The sequence below is a fragment of the Ochlerotatus camptorhynchus genome, unplaced genomic scaffold (genome assembly GCF_037179485.1).
Source record: "Ochlerotatus camptorhynchus isolate MF236.1 unplaced genomic scaffold, CSIRO-AGI_Acam_v1.1 ptg000268l, whole genome shotgun sequence".
Lineage (NCBI taxonomy): Eukaryota > Metazoa > Arthropoda > Insecta > Diptera > Culicidae > Ochlerotatus > Ochlerotatus camptorhynchus.
The window spans coordinates 1,656,261-1,677,541 of NW_027040758.1; the positions used below are offsets into that span (position 1 = coordinate 1,656,261).

The following is a 21,281-nucleotide window of genomic DNA, read 5'->3' on the forward strand; positions in this document are numbered from 1 at the left end:
TCGACATTAATAATAATTATTAATGAATAGCCAAATTATATATACAAGCTTCCATAATACCCCGTTCACATTACAGCCTATATCACGTAATATAGGCTGTCTTGCAATGAGCACTCATACATAGGATTTCCAGTGAAAACTAGATGTATGAGTGCTCATTGCAAGACAGCGTATATCACGTGATATACGCTGTAATGTGAACGGGGTATAACGTAAGAGGGCTGTAAATCCTTTATAATATTTAGCTAGAAAAAGTCAGAATAATGGTCAACTGTCACCAGAAACTTCCATTGTTATCCCTGATACCCCTGGAAAAGACATCAATAGACACGGGTTGAAAAGGGTGAACAGGAACGGTTTGAAATAATGTTGTAATGATCCACATTTAGCACAAAAGGAACATTGTAAAATGCAGTTTCTATTTAGCTGATCATTCCAGTTCAAAATAGGTTAGTTCTAGCCAACTTCATAGTTGATTCTATTCTGAATTCCCCTTTGAATTGACTGAAATGCTCCCTGTGATTGTCCGAAATCCGTTCTGGGATTGTCCGGAATCCCTTGTGGGATTGTCATGAATCCCTCCCAATATTAAATGAAATCCTCCCTGGGATTGTCCGGAATCTCTCCTGGGATAGTCCATAGAGTCCATAATCCCTCTTTGGATTGTCCGAAATCACCTTTCATATTGCTGAGATTGTCTTGATCCCCCCTTGGCTTGTTCGCAATACCTCCTGAGGCTGTCATAAATCCTCTTTGCGATTGTATGGAATCCTCCCTAGGTTTTTTTTTCCAGAATCCCCCTGGCACTGTCATGAATCCTCCTCCTTAGGAGTGTCCGTCAGAATCCGAACTATGCGATTACTAATGTTTGCAGTACTCGAACGTTATCTGCATGGTAGTAAAGCAAAACATCTTTGGCTGTTTCGTATGGTCATCATGAAAATTTTCAATCGATTTTGAGGGTGCAGCAGCTTGTAGTTGCTTTTGTACGCGTGCTTTACAAAAGTGCAATTGCCCTTCCATTACCGAAATATCTTCTCGGTTAAGCATTGCAAGCGCACCGTTTAAAATGTTGTTGAAATACGTAAATTTGCTTTGCTTGACAGTATCGGTTTAGGCACAACAATCAGGTTGCTATGTGCATATGATTTTGAGCAACGCGAGTTACTCAGAGTAACACAAAATTAGCTCCAATATTGCTCATGATCAAAAGCTGTCTCGCCCCAAGGGTATATCTGTATCGCTAGACGAATAAAACATAAAACAATGTTTAAAGAAAGCCTATCTAATGTGTCGCAGACTGCACAATAGGGCATCATTATATTTATTGAACGAATCCTGATTAAACAGGGTGAGCTACCGGTGGCTATGAAGATCGCTCATCCGAGGAGGATGATTCGTATGCCGCTATATATCTGCCCACAATGCCTGTGGAATTGTTGCAATCACGTTGGTTTCTAAAGTGGATGCCCCTGAGGGTGGCCTAATTATTGCTGTTGGTGGTTATGATCTCGGCACTGGTATTTATCACCACACTGTAACAACGCTTGCAGGGAATTAGACGAAGTACTGGCTGCGGGAGAGATCCGAGCAATGTCCTATAGGTTTGACTACTAATCAGAAATCTGATCGTCTCGACCGATGGATTTATTGAATTCATCGTGAAGCAAAGATCAAAGACTGTCAACAAGATGCGAAACTTTACAACTATTGGAAAATCGTCAGCAAAAAACAGTGATGACGTTTTATATTAAATTTTGTGTCATTCTTGTCAATGTGTGCCGTGATGTGTTTCAGCACTGTGTGCAAAGTTGATTACCCCTTGGATTCAAGCTTGAGACATGAGATATGATATATTTGCATGCAGCAAAAAAGGGAATAGAAGATGAGGGCCAATCATCAGCCGTGAATAGGCAATTAATCAAGAAATTCAAAGGCGCAGCAGAGTTTATTTTAGATAATCTGGAAAAATATCGCAACTCCTCGCATCCTGGACGAAACGTTCAGAGAAAGCTTGAAGCAACTTGCGGAGGAAGTCATAAGACACTTTCGGGGTAGGTCAGTAAGAGTCCTCGAAGGACGAAGAATCTCCCACACATCTGGAGGAAGTCTGGAAAAGAATTTCAACTACTGTTCAATTTTCACACTGCCTTTATTCTAGCGGAACTATCAATCTATCCTCTTCAGAGTATTCTCTAGCTAATAAATTATCACACTAAAGCTTCATGTTCATATAAGTATAGCATTTCCTTCTAACTCTTCGGGATAAGTTTGAAGAAATTTCCGAGAGCCTTGTTGGTAAAGATCAGATAAGAAACTTCTGGGAGTAGTCGGAAGGCACTTTCAGAGGATGTTAGAAAAAACTTCCGGGCAAGTCTGGAGAATCTTTCAAATGAAATCGGAAGAAAATTCCGGAGGAAGTTAGAAGAAGCTTCTGAAGGAAGCCAGAAGAACCGAGCATTTTAAAGAATATACTTTCTGCTGCATTTTGCGACTACTACAGTCATTTTTCATCGGGGGTAACAAGCAATTCATGTGTTCAATAAATTTAGTACTCTCAATCTTCGAGATAAATGCTGTGTCAGTCGGTTCTCATGGTCGGTTATGCCAACTTTCCATCAGTAGGCCGGGGCACCAACCTGCTGAGTGTGATATCGCCTACTAACGCTGCAAACTAGCTCTGATATGGCTAGCAAGCGGCAGGGAAAAACTAGCCTCTGGTTGACCGTTTTTGGGTTATGCTCGCAATGATCTGCTGCAGCTTGTAGTGGAGGCAGGTTGATGTTGGAAGTAATTCTCTGACATACATATACTGGCATGTACAGGCGCGGTGTGCGGCACCGAGAAGCACCGGAAAAGAGGTGATGGCTGCGGACTTCTTCTATTGGACTCTCCAGTCGAAAGCCAGATCTTCAAGTCAACCTGTTTACCATTCATGGTTGATTTCGAAAAGCGTGTGTGGGATGTGGGGGATCGCTGTAGAACAAATTTATGCAAATGTGCCACTTTGGCAAACTCGAAATGTGGTTCTTGTCGTATCTCGACGAGTGACTACACATCGGCTTGGAGAGCAAACAACATCACCACCGTGCCCATGCAAGCGGCTTTTGGTGACGACAGAGCACGACGGCACTCTGACGTCGAAAATAAAGTGATTGTTTGAAGGTTACTTATTGCGCGCGCCACCGCCGCCGCCGCCGCCGCCGCCGTGATGAATAGGAGAGTGGAGAATGTTTCATTTCGTGTGTTATGCGTTTTACGTGATTGTATTCATTAGTCCGGTAATAAATAGTAGCAGAATAACAGCCAGCAACAACGCCATCATCGGCCGACGGCGCGAGAGCTGTAAACTGTTCGATGATGGAAATCAAACGATCGAACGTACGCAAATTGGCGCTTTAGAGAAGGGGTGATACAGAACTCGAGGCACCTGTCGTTTTGTGGGTTTGGGAAATCGCGTTGCCATTTTGATTCCAAATTAGCACACAAGTAGATTGCAAGTGAGAAACTGTCAATTTGACATTTGCCATGGAACTGAAGGACCAACATAACATGTTTCTTGTTTACATAAACGAATGTTTCAGGAAATTATAAGCAAGTTCTTAAAAAACGATGTCAAGTCGTATGTTTTATGGATTTCCAAACAACATCTGGAGATTTTATAGAGCAAAATTTGAGAGACTCAATTTATCTAGCAGGGCACTTTTCACAAAAGTGGATCGTAGTGTGTCAGCAGCGTACCTTCAAGGATGTTAAACGAACCTCTCAAAATCCTTGTTATATCTTCAAAAAACCTTCACCAATGTGTACCAATAGCGTACCTTCGATTTTTTGGAACTCCGGGCAGTTGCACAGGATGTGTTCGACGATGTAGGGTACCCCACAGATGATGCAGCTTCTGTGGAACGGCAGGCCACCATAGTTATAGTAGAGCATTATATGTAACATCTGACCTCAGATTTGAATTCCTCGGAAATATTTAGCCTAACATATATTTATTTAATATTTATTTAACATATTACTTAAGTGTATTCTACACTATTTTATTAGAAAAAAAAACGTGTTTTTAAACCAAGTATTTCGATACCCTTGGATGCCTAACCCTGAATGTAGATAACTAACAAACCCGGAAAAGGGCATATACAGAAAAAAAAATCTACATAGGTTCAGGTTGAATGTACCTTTAGGTACCTCAACTTTATAAGGATGGGATGGTTGATTACCTAAGGAAAACTTAATTGTGATAATCAATTTAGAAAATACGTACTTATGAGAACATTTTGTGACCTGCTGAGTTCCAGAAATAATGATGATCTCGAATTTTTCAACAAATCAAATCATGCCTCTTAGATATTCTCGCAAGAACGTAGGTTGATCAGACATTATTCCAAATAACGTCAGAAGATTCTAGGTCTCTGGATATTTTTGGTTAGTGACTTATTATTCTGAAGACCTCTAATTGTTCAATAAATCAAATCATGTCTCTGAGAAATTCTCGAAAGAGTTGATTGATCAGGAATTATTCCAAAGACCTTCAGAAGGTTATTGCCCAAGTAACAATGAAAGTTTTGCCGATGTTTTAAAGCATTCTACAAGTCTAAATCATGGTCAAAAGAACCCTCATAAAGCAAAGATTGTTATTTGGTAGACCTGCACCATAGAGGTAACTCTAAGACCAGAAGGTCCCGAAGAAACGTGCTCAACTTTTTGGCTAACTCTGGTACTATCTTCGGTCCTAAGCTAATCGATGCATCCCTCGAAACATAAGAAAAACCAATAACCCCTCATTTTATCTGTCAAACTTTCATAGCAAATCAAAACAAACATAGTGTTGTACTAGAATGTCAACTAGAATGGGGTGCGTTAATCGTTTGCTTGGGACCAACAGGCTAGTCAAGTAGTGAGCCAATTTAAAATCGTTAGTTTCCACCGGGTGCCTGCACTACGGTCTCCGGATATTTTATCAATTATTTTGGTTAATTGGTAATTATTATGAAGATCTCTCATTGTTCAATAAATCAAATAATGACTTTTAGATATTCCCGCAAGAAAGTAGGCTGATCAGAAATATGATCAACGACTTTCATAATGTTCAATGAATAATTATAATTAGTTACTTATTTTTCTGAAGACCTCTAACGATAGCAATTTATTGGGATTTTAAGACTCCCCTTCCCCCTGTGTAAGAATTAGTACTATTTACCAAACGCCCCCTCCCTAAATTTTTAAGACCATAAATCGAATATGTGTATGGTCCAAGGGGTAAGTCACTCAGCACATTGCGCCGAAATTAGATTCGGCACAGCTTGAGCACACCTTCAGCATACCTTCGGCACAATCTCGTAGGCATTGGATTGTTGTAAATAAAATGGGAGCACTGCTGGACAACTGTCATTGAAGTTGTTCACAACATTACGTGCTGTTTGACTGTATATTCAGGAACATCCTCTATTTGAATTGTAACGCCTCCGCTAGCTATCATCAGACTGACAGCATATCGGAGACGCTTCATAATGAGGCTAGATTGATATTGGCGTTACGATCATTCGTAACACCCCATTATCGTTATTTCTAGCGCGGACAACAACCAAACCCATCGCGAAGCGTTCGTGTTCTTGATGTATTGAGACATCAGCTGTCTCCCTCTCATACCATGCAATCTACAGATTGATAAGAAAAGATTATGCAACAAAAGCAGCCAATCAGAATCGGCCGCGTGTAAAATGCAGAGGGGATATAAACACGACTCTGCGCGTGGTGAGATCATCTGCAAGTTGGCTATCGAGCTAGACAGTTAGAAGATTTAAAGCTAAACCGTAAATTATAAAGTTACCGAGCAGTGAGTGCTAAGGCACTGTCAAGTGCGGGAGATCGGTACTTTGAAAAGTAAGTGATTTCCTAATCGAATTAAATAATAAAAATTCTAATGTAGTGTTTTGGGTGATAGATATCACCATCAGACAAATAGTTAAATTTATAGTGCTAGTGTATCACCGAGATTATCGATTCGGTGAATCATACCAGGTAATTAGTTAATTCAGTGAAGTGTGTGGCAAGAAATTAATTAGGTTAATAACGTTTCGAAGGTCAATCCTTCGAAAGAAGGTTCTTGGTGGGGACCGAAAACTATCGGCGTCATCGACGTTCCACCTCGTGGTCGACACAAGCACACAGCAGCCATCTTACACCAAAGTATCTCGGTGTGCAGTGCGTTTTCGGATCACGCCCTCTAGTGCTTTCCGTCGTTCGGTGGTCACCCACCGAAGAAGTGCTCTCTGCTTTCTGCAGCACTACGCAAGCCACGCCGCGGCCCTCGACCGCTAGTAATCCGTGATCGTTTCACGCTCCGCCGCCTACGTTTCCGAACCTTTGTCGGCACCACTCGTCGGCACGGGTAGCCAACGGGATCCGCGAGAGGCTCGACTCCCACCGCCGTGACTTCGTAGCACATCGAAGAGCACGCTGTGGCCCCCGGCCGATAGCAATAGGCCGTCGATCGAACTGTAGCGATCCCGCAGTCGAACAACGCTACCCACGCGGCTTCCGGCCGTCCGCTTCAGCGAACGAATCGTCACTCCGATTGGCGATTGGCAACAACGGCGTTGGCATTCCGCCGACCTCGATCACCTCCACGTGCATCAGCAGCAGCAAGTAACCCGGGTTGCCATCGAAAGAAAAGGTTAGAGCGCTTTAGTTTTAAGTTTATTATCATGTATCAAATAACAACCTGAAATACGTAGCTTCCAAAATTATATTCTTTGCCCACACTTAGTTTCTCTTTGTGAGCGAGAACCAACCTGCAAATTCAATCTCAACCTTTGATCCCGTAAATATACATAGTTAAATGAACCTGATTGAATGCTTTTAGTGAATTAATCTCTTTTTTGACACACGTTGATTGCATGAGTTTGATCGCGTACATTAGACCCGCCCTGAGTGAGCTAGCTTGGCAAACTTAAACACGCATTTCCGCATCACATTTTTGTATGTGTTGGCGCTTAAGCGGATTTGTTGATTTCGATTCAGGGTTTTTGGTCAACGTTGGTCCGGGTTAGAAAGGGTCCGGTATAAACTACTACAACCTAGCCTGATTCCGTCTCATCTCTGAGTACCAGAATCCGTTAAAGCCATACGTAACATATTCCCCCTGAAAGTGGCGATTTTGGGTATCGTATCGTTCCGTTTGTACCGCTTTGAATTTGGGTCGTCTACTTTCTAGCAGGTTTACTGTTACAGAATATACCAGAGGAACTCAGACAAGCAGTTCACTTTTAGATCTAAGTACGAAATTTAGGTTCTAGAGTGGGCTCAAGAGAAAGAGGTGGTTATTCAGACCCCATTAATACCCTTAATTCAAATAATGATGCAGCTCACACGAAACTAACCACAGAAATCTATTCATCCTTTATTGTCGGTCTCCAACAATGTTCCCTACCGGTTCCATCTCTTTCCGGCCGCTGATAGACCATTGCTTGTCACAGCACGATAGGCTAGGTTTCTGTTATACCTTTGAGGGTATTATTATTAAAACACAGGGCTTTTATTATCGTGAGAACATAAAACACCAAAATTTCGCACACCCGCCACTTCCCGCGTCATCCTTAATCCTTAATCCGATCAGTGCGATTTCAAACCAAAACATTCCAGGTGTCAGAAATACCGGGTTGCCGGGATGGGTATTTTACAAACAATCGCAATCCTTTAAATTTGTCCAACCTCTTAACGGAATCCCTTTATAAAGAGCTTTGAGTGGGTTGGTTTATTTCCTTTAAATTCCGTTATAATTGCTTACCTTTTGATAGATACGCGTACTTCGTCTACTACTTGCAGACTTCATCAGTGTCAAGTACTCAACACCACTGAAGAATCCATCTACGTTTAGTATATAACTCGTAGATAAAAGATGGATTCTTCAGTGGTGTTGAGTACTTGACACTGATGAAGTCTGCAAGTAGTAGACGAAATACGCGTATCTGTCAAAAGATAAGCAATTACAACGGAATTTAAAGGAAATAAACCAACCCACTCAAAGCTCTTCATAAACAATCGCAGCTTGCTCTATGACCGGCACAATCGGCAAACCTGCGGCACACTGTCCTAAAATATGACCCAAGATTGGTGTGCGGAGTGACCTACCCCTTGGTATGGTCTGTATATGAGTTGTTAGATATGTCTGACACCCCCTTCCTCCCATGTAAGGAAACATTAGAAATGTCAAATATCCCTCCCCACTAACTGCTTACGTAGTTGTTGAGTGTCCCCTTTCTGATATATCAACAATCAACATTTTGTCACATTTCATATATTTATAGAGATAAATCAAGGCATACTACAATCAAATATAAGAAGTTCTGAATTTTACGGATGTTCTGGATCTTGACCATGACCACTCAGAGTCTATGACTAGCTGATAAATATATCAGTATATTGTTATAGAGACAAATCCAGGAATACAACAATTAAGTAGCACTTAATTTTACGGATGTTGTGGATCCTCGAGGGGGTCTCCCTTAGCTCAAGTGGTAAAGACACAGCTATTCAGCAAGATCATCCTGGAGGCGGCTAGGTTCGATTCCCAGCTCAGTCCATGCATTTTTCGGGATGTGTTTAGATCCGACGTTTAATCCCAGTAGGGACGTAAAAAGCTAACCAAACATCTAATACTTTTCAGTCGTTGAATCGGAACTCACTTACGCATACCAGCAACAGCGAAGGTGGTAAATGTACAGTTTAACTGCAGAGATGTCACCACTACATTGTATGGGGAAAACTAATGTCACGAAATTTTTAACCCATAGCATTTCCATGACATTTACCACCTCTGCCAGTAACACGAACGGGTGGGGGGAAACTCTCCAAAGAAATGTCGACGGAATCTTCAGCCGCAGGGACTCACTTGTGAGTCCAGAAGTTCCAGGGGTGTTTTGAGAATGCAATTGTTTTCCTGGAGTCTCTTGATTTTTTTTTGCGTGGATCTGCATAAGTTCTGATGAAGGCCTTGGATACTATTAACAGACCTTCAGCCAAACCATGCTTCCGAAACTTGCAGATCTATCGTTCGCACTTTTCAGACATGCAACTCGGCATGGAAGCTATCGTCGTCGTCGTTGTCGCTTGGTGCACTTTGTTGACGCTTTTGTTGCATGCCGTAGCAAAAGTTTCAAATTACCGATAGCTACCTACTGGAGGAAAAATGTGCCGCTGCAACGAGCCATCATCAGGGAACTTCGCTCTGAGAGATTCAGAGCTGGTTTGGGGGGCAGCAAAGAGAGTAGCCTCTCGCATACTTGTACACCCGAAAAGGGTGGCTCTAGCAAAAGATTGCGATCCCTGCCAGACTTCAATGCGGATTTTGACAGATTTCAGTGTTTCCTTCTTTTTGGCAGGCATTTGATCGGAGCAACCGTGATTCACGCCGAGCATCGGTGACAATTGCAATGACATGTTGCATTTTTGATTTGAGTGTTCACATTGCATAGGTTACTTCGGTATTGGACTCGAATGTTTATGCTGAGCGAGCTAAAGTAGGCCCACTGGTAGTGGTGGTGTTTGCTTTTCCAATTCCGACTAGCTCAGCGCTTTTCGTTGCTGGTTCGGCGTGGCGGTGGTGTCAGTTGCTTTCGGATCGCCTCTTGGGAAAGAGAGAATGTGTCATTTGGTGTATCGCGCCTCCGTCGTGGACATTCGTTTCTGTGTTTTTTTTTTCTGCTCCTGCTGTGTGTATCGTCGTCGCTTCTAGTGAGTTTTAATCAAGCTTAGTATAGAGTGCTACGGAGCTCCAAAACAGTGTCGCCGCCAGCAATAGCAGCAGCAACAGCAGCAATCGTGAAGCAGTGAAACAAGAATAGCAATAGCAGCAACGGTGTCGTGGTGGACCGCATATTTAGGAGGAAACTAGTTTTCTTTCATCGCGCGAGGGCTGCCTTTTACATACTTTCGAACGTTTTTCGAACGGCAGCAGCAGCAGCAGAAACGTTGTGGACAAAACGTTTCAGTGTTTATCCCATTGGCGCCTTGTACTACATACCACACGCGCGAACCAAAGGCTCCGGATTAGGTCGAGGCCTAAGGAAGAGCGTTTTTCAACGATCGACGAGTGTTATCGGTTAGTTTCACAACAAAATAGTTTAGTTCAACAACCCACAACCAATCATTAGGTGACCAACGGGAGTCCACCCTAGGACCCTAGGGTTAAAATGTCAAACAATTTGCTAACAAATTTAGCAGAGCAGTGCCAGCCCAATTTTCACCTTTTCAAAATCGCGTTTCTCGCAAAATTCACGTTTCAACAGAACCGCATTCGCTAGTGGTGATTTTAAGTGAAAACAAGTATGTATGTAGGTACACTAGCAACAGTACCAACAACAACAGCAGCAAAAAAAGTGGAATGTTCAACATTCTTTCGTCGTCTATATGTCAATCGGGAGGTGGGGTTCCCACCCACCACCGCTCTCACCGCCTCCTATGAGTCGCCTCACTCACACTCGCACCTTGATTTCCACGGTTTTCAATGGAATGAGGGACAGCCGCTTGCTGCTGCGAGCATCACGAGAGAATGAGCGCGAGCAAGCGAGGAGAGAATCACTCGCTCAGAACTTGATCGCGTTGATCGTCGTCTGTTGGGTTGGAACTTGGGACGACGACGACGGCGACGGTGGCAAAACGGCAAATGTAAAATGCCATGAAATACTGATTATAAAATAGCTGTAAATAATTTAAATATTTTTCTCTGCACAATTTTATGCCTCTTCTCGGGCGGGCGGCGATGCGACTCCGAGCGAACGTCAAGAGGGTCTCGAGCGTAGTCGGCCAGTGAATGTGATAGACGCGACGGTCGGATGATCGAGCGTGCCGCGAGGGGTTGGCACAGCGACGCCGAACGCAGGAGAATGGCACAAATGATTGCAAATGTGAATGTAGAGTGTGTGTGTGTGTGTGTGCGGAAAAGTCGCTTGGTCGCTGCGCTCCTCTGCTGTAGGGAATCGCGCATTGCTTAAGTGGAATATTGACTGTAACGAAACTCTGTTGTCAGGTTGAAATTTGAATCCAACATCGTTTCGGGGACTGGGTAGGTGTTATAATGTGTCAGGTTTTCATTAATCATGTATTTTAGTAATTGAAATTGGAGATGCTTGCAGAGCTTGATTAAATTTGCAACCAATTTAAGTTAAATTACATTTCATTTTAATCTAGGAGCTCCAGCTCCTAGAGTGACTCACTAAACTTTATTGTTATGATATACATCTAAGTGTTTTTACATTGTTCCTGCCTTGGGTAGTCAGTATGACAATTGTCATCTTAAAACTAAAAACTAAAACTAAATCTTTTCTAAATATAAAGGCAATTAATCGTTGCAATTGAGGATTGCAACGATTTTTGCCTGAAAATATTAATTATTTTGTTGAGCATTTGGTAGTACTTAGTAGTACTTTACCAGGGAGGAATTATTAGAAGTTTATTCTTCAGGAAAAGTTTGGTTTTCCTGTTTATAAGAGGATACAAACATTTTATAAATTTGTTACATTTGGCTTGACTGCCCTCAATGTGATCTTTAAAAGTTAATTTTTGGTCAAACACTAATCCAAGACAACACTTCGTTTGACCAGGAAATTGGAACTCCGTTCATAGTGGCTATGTAACTACTACTAGGTTTCAAAAAGGAAGCTCTAGGCTTATGCGGGAATATTATAAGTTGAGTTTTGGAAGCGTTGGGAGAAATCTTCCATTTTTGTACATAAGAAGAGAACATATCTAAACTTTTCTGCTTTCTGCTGCAAATGACACGCAGACTTCTTCCTTTAGCGGAAATGCCTGTGTCATCAACGAACAAAGATTTATGACAACCCTGAGGCAACGCAGAGAGGTCCGAAGTGAAAATGTTATACAATATAGGCCCAAGAATGCTACCCTCAGGAAATCCTGCTCTAACAGGTAGTCGTTCAGATTTGGGATTTTAATTATTTACCTGTAGAGTTCTGCCAGTTAATTTTTTTTGGAATAGCAGGGCTGGTAGCAGGTCACTTTTTAGTGACTTGGTCACTATTTTGAAGTCAGTCACTAAAAAGCCACTTTTTACACCAAAAAGTCACTTAAGTCACTATTTCCCTAAAAATAGTCACTAAAGTCACTTTTTCACTACTAAAATAGAGTAAAATTTAAAAATATCAACAAAATGTTTAAATTTAGTACTTGGCACTAAGACAGTCTACAGGAGTTTTAACAAAATATACATATCTGTTGAACTTCAAATTTTTACCAGGTTGACCAGTGAACCGCAAAACTTAAGAACACCAGGAAAACTATTGGGAAATGCCTTCAATTTCGATTAAAAATCATTTTCTCCGATATCTCTTTTCCCAGAAAATAAATTGTAAACCTTTAAAACTTTCCAAAGGTATGTGATAGATTTTCAATGGATGATTAAGAACTTTGAAAAATCCAAAGTAAATTTTAAGAAACTTTTAAAGGATTCTAGGGATGACACCAAGATATATCAGAGGAGAATACCAAAGTACAGACTACGAAAGTCTCATGTAAAATTAAGTGTTCTGAGGACTGATTTCTTTTTTTTTTCATCTAGTTCGTTTATTTGTAAGGCTCAATCGCGTTAGCTTTACGGAGCCGATAATTCATTGTTCTTTGCTTGTAACAAAATTCACTTAATTCTATGTCTAGTAGGAGTTGGATCGAATACTCGCGGCTTACTCGAGATTAGAGGGGTACATTGTCGAAGGATAGGAAAAGGGGAGGAGCTCGGGAGTAGGGTTTCGTTGTCTCATCAGAGCGTTGTCGCCAGTATGAACGGTTCTAGATTCGTCTGAAGTTCGACCGGCTATGGTGACCAGTGGGCGACGATGAGACTCATCGAGACGACTGATTTCTTCATCTCTGCTTAAATCTTAAGCCAGGTTTGCCTATATGTATAGTTAAACTTGGCTTAACACATACCAGCGTCGCTTTTGATTATTGTTTAAATTATTAGAGACGCAAAATTCAACTCCGAAACAATTTTGGAAATAATTCCATTATAATTGAGAGTGCATTTAACGAGAGTTCTGAGAAGAATTCTATGATGATTTGATGAGGATTCTAGGTCCAATTCTAATAAGAATTGAGGAGGTTAGAAGAAAAGGGGTGTAAGTGACTTTGATCTATTCTCTTCATCCACTTTCTCTTTTGATAGTCACAGCTTTATAAACAGATTTTGTGCTATTTCTGCCACATAGTTTGACAAAGGAGGTTCTCATCTAGCATCCAGAATGGCACACGAATCAAGGAATGTGTTTGCAGCTGAATTATTAACGAAAGAGAAAGTCGATGAAGAGAATCGATCAAAGTCACTTACACCCCTTTCCCTCTAACCCCCTCAATTCAAAATAAATTCTGAAATTCCAAGAAAATTCTAAAGAGTTAGAAATAAATTCCTATAATTTAAATGGAATCGAATTTTAAAGGTTCAATCTCAAAGAAAAGTTTCAAAGTTATTCTGTGGTGGATTTTTGTTTTGAGAATTCTGAGGAAATACTATGGGAATTCTAACGAATTAAATTTACAATTGAATGCAAGGAAGAAGTCCAAGATTATTCTAAGCAGAAATTTATGAAATTTCTGAGGTTAATTGCATGGAAATTCTAAGAAGAACTCACATACATTTTAAATGGATTTATGGAAGGGGCCTTCAGGGAGTTCCTAGAAGAATCAATACAAAATCGAAAGTACCACTTTAACTACTCATGTGTTATTACTTCATGCGTGAATTTAATGATGTACAGAATTGGAGATGCTTGACGTCAAATATCAGACTTAAAGTGGAGATTTTATACGACAGATGAGGAGATTAAATTATAAAGTTCATAGTTCCGTTATAGTACGGCAATGAAATGTGAAAATTGTATATACAAAGTAAAAAGCGGGCGAGCAAAGGACAATTTTGAGGTATGAATCGAGTGTGAAACAATCGATATAATTGTTTCCGCACATCGGAGGTACATGAGCAAATCGGCGATCATCCCTTTTGCCAGTGATGGCAGGGGGAAACACCCCTCACCATTCCTCATTAACGGATGAGCTTGGTAAAGGAGATTCTCTATCCGATTTGTACCTTCCTCAAAATTGTCATTTGTTCGCTTTCTACTTTCTACATACAAATTTCACACTGCCGTACTATAACGGAACTATCAACTCTTTACTTTCATCTCCTCATCCATCGTCTAAAATGTCCATTTTAATTCTGATATTTGATGTTAAGCATTTCCAACTACGAAAATAATCTATTTCCAAGAATTTTGTTGACTGTTCTGCAAAAAAATCAAGAATGCAGTATTATTTTTGTAAAAGCTTATTTGCCTCTAAATTTAAGAGAAGGGGAATTATTATAAAAAAGTTCTTGAGATAATTCTGAATAAATTCTGAGAAAAGTTCTTAGCTAATTATCAAAGTTATCTACCTAGATATATCAAAATTTAAAAGATCTCGAACGCAGAATCAAACACAAGATCATTAAAAAATGGAAATTGCTAGTCATCTAATAACGTATCATATAACGTAAGCAAAAGTAAATTATTCAAATCACTTCAAATGCTCTTCACAGGAAATTCCGTTGTGAGCTTCGATTAAATTAGAGGAATTTATGAAATTTGACTTTAAGTTCCACGACATAAAAAGTTTATTTCAATATCATACCGTATTTGAATTTCTAAGTTACCATATAAATGGTTACTTATTTAGTAGTTACATGTCACTATTTGGTCACTATTCCAGTAATTTTAGTCACTAAAGTCACTACTATTATATCGCATCAGCACTACCGGCCATGAATAGGCTTTTAAGGTGTAATTTCGAACCATTATTTTCAAAATGTTTGTTCCTCAGGGCAGAGAATCGCTTGTTAATGTGTTTTTGCAAATCCCGCCAGATAACTTTCACGGCAGGATCACGTGTTCTTTGATATTGCCGCCTACGGACATTTTTCAGACGGTTCAAGAACTGAAGATCGTCGTCTTTTATAATTGAATCGAATTTTTAACCTCGCATTTTTGTACTGAACTAATCAGAAGAACGAACGGAGGGGATGAATCTATATTCTCTTGCACGGACATCACTTTACAGCTTGTGTGCAAGTTTTCGTTCCACAGCGCTTTCGGATCGGAGCTCGATGAACACTGAATACGCTAGAATAATGGAAGAGGACGAGCAGCCGAAATGTTTGTCCACAAAAGGGTCTATCTGTTTCCAGATAGTTGACCTGGTCGGATCTACTAGATAATGTCAGAGTAGAGGGAAACGAGGAGCAGCGGAAATGGATCTGCGCACTACACCGTGCAGTGTCCGGGTTCGAATGGCATTTGTGGCTAGTTTACTCTCTCATACCACCGCAAGTACACTGCATGGTATAGTAAGAACTGCTTTTCTTCGTTCCATAATGCTTCTGCCAAATGGCATCCCCCCCGACAGTGGAGCAAGTCGAATCTCGGTGATATCACTTAACATATTCCAAAACTTTACATTTTTCATAAGCTTTATTAAACAAAATATATATGTGTGTGTGTATTTCTTGAAGAACTCTCTCTACAATGTCGCATTTAATCCGGACAGTAGACAGCTTTAATCCGGGAGTTAGAAGGTGATAGCGATTAGTTTCAAGAAATGATAGTTTAAATCAGATTCCCCAACGAACCATACTGAAGCAAAGTAAGTAAATACAAGCTATATTGCTACTAAATGGTTACTTGGGTACGCATATTCCACTTCGTCATCTCCGCTAACTTCCAAAACTGCTAGGTTGCAGACCGCTCTCCTCCTCAAAATTCCGTTGGATGTCTCGACGTCCACCAGCCGCACGGCTCCGTCCTTGCCTTTATATGTACGGCAAACGCGACCACGAGTCCATTGCTCCTTCTCTGATTGGTGCAACATCGCTGAACCACTTCGATCGTCGAGATATCACTGGAAGATATTCAACGATCCAACGTCTCCAGAACGAGTCCAACCTGTTCTGAATCAGCTCCCAGCTACTATTCAGGGCTTACCGTTCATCCACTGGTGCTTTAACAGGTTGCCTGACCCCACTAGAGTTGAACACCAGGAAATGGTTCGGAGTTAACGATTCCTGCTCCTCGCTGTCTAGTGGTAGAAACGTCAACGCCGCGAATTAACCATGTGCTCCACTTCGATCAACAATGTGACGAACGATTTGTCGTCCAGCTTTCGTGATGTGGGTAGTGTACCGAGTGCCGCCTACACGGATCGAACCATCCGTTCTAAACATCCTCCCATATGTGGGGCTGCCGATGGATTGAATTTCCATTCGGTGTTTGTGTCCGTGAATTCGTCCTCAAGCTCCTTGCAAGCGCCTATGAAATTCGTGCCGTTGTCACTGTACACTGTACACTCCTCTGCGTGCGACAAATCGTCGAACTGCTTTCTTACACGAGTCGGTAGAGAGGGTGTGCACTCCCTCTATGTGGATGATCCGAACTGTTAGGCACGTAAAGATCGCTACCCAGCGCTTCACGGAACTACGACCAACTTTCACTAGATAAGGCCCGCAGTAGTCTATGCCTACAAATGTGAATGGTCGAATGAAATGTGTTATACGAAATTCTGGCAGCTGGCTCATCTTCGGAATTGCCGGAGTAGCTTTGTACACCCGGGCACCATTGACAGCGTCTCGTCACGGATCCGATCTCTGTTCTCAGATTTGGAATGTAAAACTTCTGAGGAACTTCATTCTCGGCCGTTTCATTGTTGGCGTGCCGGGATTTCGCGAAGGAACCATTCGGACAGCAACAACGGCGTGCCGATAGTCAAGCGAATGTCCTTCTTCTACCGTTAGTAACATCCAGCCGTATGTTCACTTTCGGGACGAAGTACAGGCTCAGAGTTCGGAGAACGCCCGACTTCCAAACCCGCTAATTGTGGACAAACTTACGAGTGTCGCCCCTAAGCTAATGGGAACCATACCATATACATTAGGGAAACGCGAGACAAACGAGATGCGGAGGCAGCAAGATCAGCCGCGCTCTGATGAGATGGGCCAGTGTCCCAGTGTCAACAGCAGCGTGAGCAGAAGTTAATCCATTTACTGAGGCAATCCGAGGAACAGCGGGACCGGGACAGGCAACGTATGCAACAAATCGAAGCCATGCCGGAGAAGCAGCACGACGTCGAAGCGAAATATCAAAAGGAGAATGATGTTCGGAGGAAGAGAGAACTGGATCTGGTGAACCGACTGAAGCTTTTCGAGCAACAGTACGCCCAAAAGCAAGCCAGGCAAACAGAAGAGAAGCAGTCATTCCTGGTAAAGGAGCAGCAGTTGATCGAGCGGTTGGAAGCTCTACTTCTGAGCAACAACATATCAGCAGCGGAACAGCGCTCAGCGGCCGGACAGATCTCGACGGCGGAACAGCGCTCAGCAGCGGAACAGTGGGTAGCCGTAGAAGCAACAATCAATACGAAACTAACGATTTTAAATTGGCTCACCACTTTAGTAGCCTATTGGTCCCAAGCAAACGATTAACGTACCCTATTCTAGTTGAAATTCTATTACTACACTATGTTTGTTTTGATTCGCTATGAAAGTTTGACAGATAACATCAGGGGTGTGTGGATTCATGCAGAACATGCAGGGGTGAGTGAAATAGCTTGGGACTGCTTGGGACCGTTGTTCTGGTACTGAGTGAGCCAAAAATAATAATGATTTTCTTCGGGACCCAGTGGTCTTAGAGTTACCTCTATGGTAGAAGAGCGTCAGGCGGCGCAACAGCATTGTGCGGGGGACAATCATCACTTGGTGGTGAACCTGCGCGCTTCAGTGGAACAACTTGGGAGCTCCCGAGGACCAACCCAGGAAGACGTAGCCGCATCCAAATCGGAATCCGAAATCTGACGGGTGCTTGGAAAACCATCCCGGCGGAGGATCTTCAGCTGAAGCGGATCAGCGGAGGACTATCCAACTTTGTTTATTACGTCAGGCTTCGGGATCGGCAGAACGGCAGCTCCCCGAAACCCTTCAGCAACTGCTACAAACGACCTCCACGACTACGTTCGAGAGTTTTTCTCTGTGGAGAGCCTTGGAGTTGCTGTGAAGACGAACGAGCGTGCAACATTCTCAAAGATTTGAGGCATTTTGGCATCAATATGCAGCAAGGATCGTTTGTTCGCCAAACTCGGTCGACCACTCGAGCGACCCAACATACCAGGAGTTCTCAGCCTCCTTCCAGTGACGGTGCACGGACACGGTCTCGTGATGACGAATCTACCGGGGAATTTCAACCTTCGGTGATTGACGTAGAGCACGGTGATGAATACGATTTTGCGGAATGTAAGCGGCCCAGCAATGGTACAGTACGGAAAATACAAGTACTGGTATCATTTCTCGTGCGGAAAGGTGGATATTGTTACAGTACGATCCAGTGATTTCATCTGTGTGAAGTGTGTACCGAAGGTCCCTCCACCCCCGCTAGTTCGAGGACTGGCCGGTCTAGCACTTCAAGTACTCGGCGTGCCCAGATGGCCTGGAAACTGAAGAAGCTGGAGGACGAAATGCGTTTACGGGAACAGCTGGAAGAAGAGCGGCGAGAAAAAGAATATTTGGTACGGAAGTACGAGCTGCTGCGCCAACACGACGATGGTTTGGCAAGCGTGCGAAGTGGACGAAGCAGTCGGAGCCAGACAAGCAGCCGACAGAAAGTGGAACGACTCACACGCTACCCGATCAACACCACAAGAACAACGACAGATTCCATCAGAACATAGTAGTCGGCCTGTCTTCTCGTCAACGCCCATAGAAATCAACGAATTTCCCGAACGTAGTAACCAGCGGGTCCCAGCTGGAATTACGGAATCGATCCCTCGCACCACGGACAGTATTTCCATTGGGGACAGTCCGGCAGTCGGATGGCTATCCAGATGAAGTGACTACGATGAATCGGAACGCGTTATCGGCACCCAAACACAGGCGAGCCCTTAACCGGAGCAGTCCACTAGTGAATGTTCCACCAATGCTGGACGAACACGGATTGTTACGCGTAGACGGTCGAATTACGGCCGCAGTTTACGTAGAACGAGATACCAAGTTCCCGGTAATACTGCCAAAAAACACTAACCTGTTGCTGGACTGGTGCCATCGGAAATTCCGGCACGCCAACAATGAAACGGTTGTGAATGAAGTTCGTCAGAAGTTTTACATGCCAAACCTGAGAACAGAGATCCGATCCGTGGCGAGACGCTGTCAATGGTGCCGGGTGTACAAAGCTACTCCGGCAATTCCGAAGATGAGCCAGCTGCCAGAATTTCGTATAACACCTTTCATTCGACCATTCACATTTGTAGGCATAGACTACTGCAGGCCTTATCTAGTGAAAGTTGGTCGTAGCTCCGTGAAGCGCTGGGTAGCGATTTTTGAGTGACTAATAGCGAATTCGTTTATTATCGGGGTTGGAACCAGTTCTAACCCAGTGCGAAACCGAACTTTTTGTCAGTGCGAACCTCAACCTGAGCTAGGTCTTAAAAACAAACGAGCAAACTGACGTTTGTCAGAAAACAAGCAGACCCAATCTTGATACCCGATCCAGGTTGGAACTGAATAATAAACGAATTCGCTATAACAGTTCGGACCTTCCACATAGAGGTAGTGCACACCCTCTCTACCGACTCGTGCAAGAAGGCAGTTCGACGATTTGTCGCACGCAGAGGTGCACCGCGAGAAGTGTACAGTGACAACGGCACGAATTTCATAGGCACAACACATTGAACATTTCTCATTGTAAACCCTACCGCCATTTGTCGTATACACTGTGATGGGCAATGCACTCGACGGATGGCTGGTAGTGTGTAAACGTCAAATGCAAGGAAACTGATTATGTGCGCCAAAAAAAATTGTGTTTTTTCTCAGTAAGATACTTGAGAAGACGTTTGAATCCGTCCAAGGTTGCAACCAATGCATGGCTTCACCCCGGCGATCAATTTGAAGTGACAACTTGAATTTAACAAAGTTCAAAAATTCCGTGCGAAGAGCATGGAAATTAGAATTGGTTATCACAATAGGGAGGACCTGTTTCTTTCTTGGAACCAAGCTAGGAAATTTTATTGGATTTTTCCTGAATGATGGATCATTCTTATCAACCGTGAGCATATTAAATTGATTGCTCAAAAACATTCATCAGACGGGGGAACAAGAGATTGGCCTTTTCTTTTGCGTTAAGATGCCATGGCGGCATTAAAACGTTTCTCCAAATGGACTTTTAAGTAGATTACTATAATAAGAGATGAACTATAGCCTATGGCTAAAAATCTCTCTAATAAAGATAAAAAAAAAGATTGCTATAAAAATCCGAAGGATCGAAGAGGAATTTTCCAAATCGATATCAAAGTAAGATTACCTCGAGTAGGGTCCAATTCTCGGTCCAAACAAGGATCGAAGAGGAATAAGAATCGAATAATTTTTAAATTTTTATGACTTGCAGGTGATATTTAGCACTGAAAAATGCTGTTTAAATTTGTTGTAGCTAGATAGCAGTAAAACTTCCTTCAGAAAAAATCAAATAGATCAGCACGGCAAGGAAGCACGATGCGGACTGAGTATCATCACTTGATTTTGTCACTAAGATTGCTGAGAAGGTGCATATTTGAAAAGATCCCAGATTTTTTCAACGATTCCCGTTGTGCGAGCCGTATCAGCGAACGCTCGGCAATCTACAGGTCGTTTGCCGTAAGTGATCCAGTCATCTGCAGTGCTTTAGGTGACAGTTATTCACGAAACTATGAACGAGGGCTTCCACCTTGACGGGCTTCTTCCAGCTTGAGTACGTGCTGAAATTGATGACAGGTTCCAAAGGTGCATGGTGAGCCAGAAGGGTAGGGTGAATTTCGTTCTCCGTAGAACCGTTAAGGGTGGGCGATGGTGGCCAATCTTCTTCAGTGCGCCAGAGAAAATCTGCTCCCTTGAACCATCTGAATCATCCACTTGGTAGCATCATCGTCGGCACAGTTCAGCTTGCTCGGAGCCCATAGCCATTCATGTGCCTCTGAGATCTCTTTTATTTCACTAATCCTATGGCCGACGTATTGGCTATAGCGACGATGGTCCGAGTTGATCCAACATAGGACGTCTCGGGAATCTGACCAGTACACCTTTCTGCAAATTCGAATGGACAGCGATTCTTCAACGGTGCGCTCCAAACGGGCGCCAAAGACTGCAGCTGCTAGTTCCATTCTCGGGATCTACGTGAACTTGAGCGGTGCAACTCTGGTTTTAGCGGCGACGATAAAGCAGATGATGG

At 42.6% G+C, this 21,281-nt stretch overlaps 1 protein-coding gene across 1 annotated transcript in view; it reads left to right on the forward strand.

Annotated features, from left to right (window-relative positions):
- Positions 1-9,630: 9,630 nt before the first annotated feature.
- Positions 9,631-21,281, forward strand: part of kibra — a 118,961-nt gene continuing 107,310 nt past the window's right edge. The window contains exon 1 of the mRNA XM_065227276.1: positions 9,631-10,105. The gene's annotated coding sequence lies outside the window, so the exon portion shown is untranslated. The remainder of the gene's footprint in view (positions 10,106-21,281) is intronic.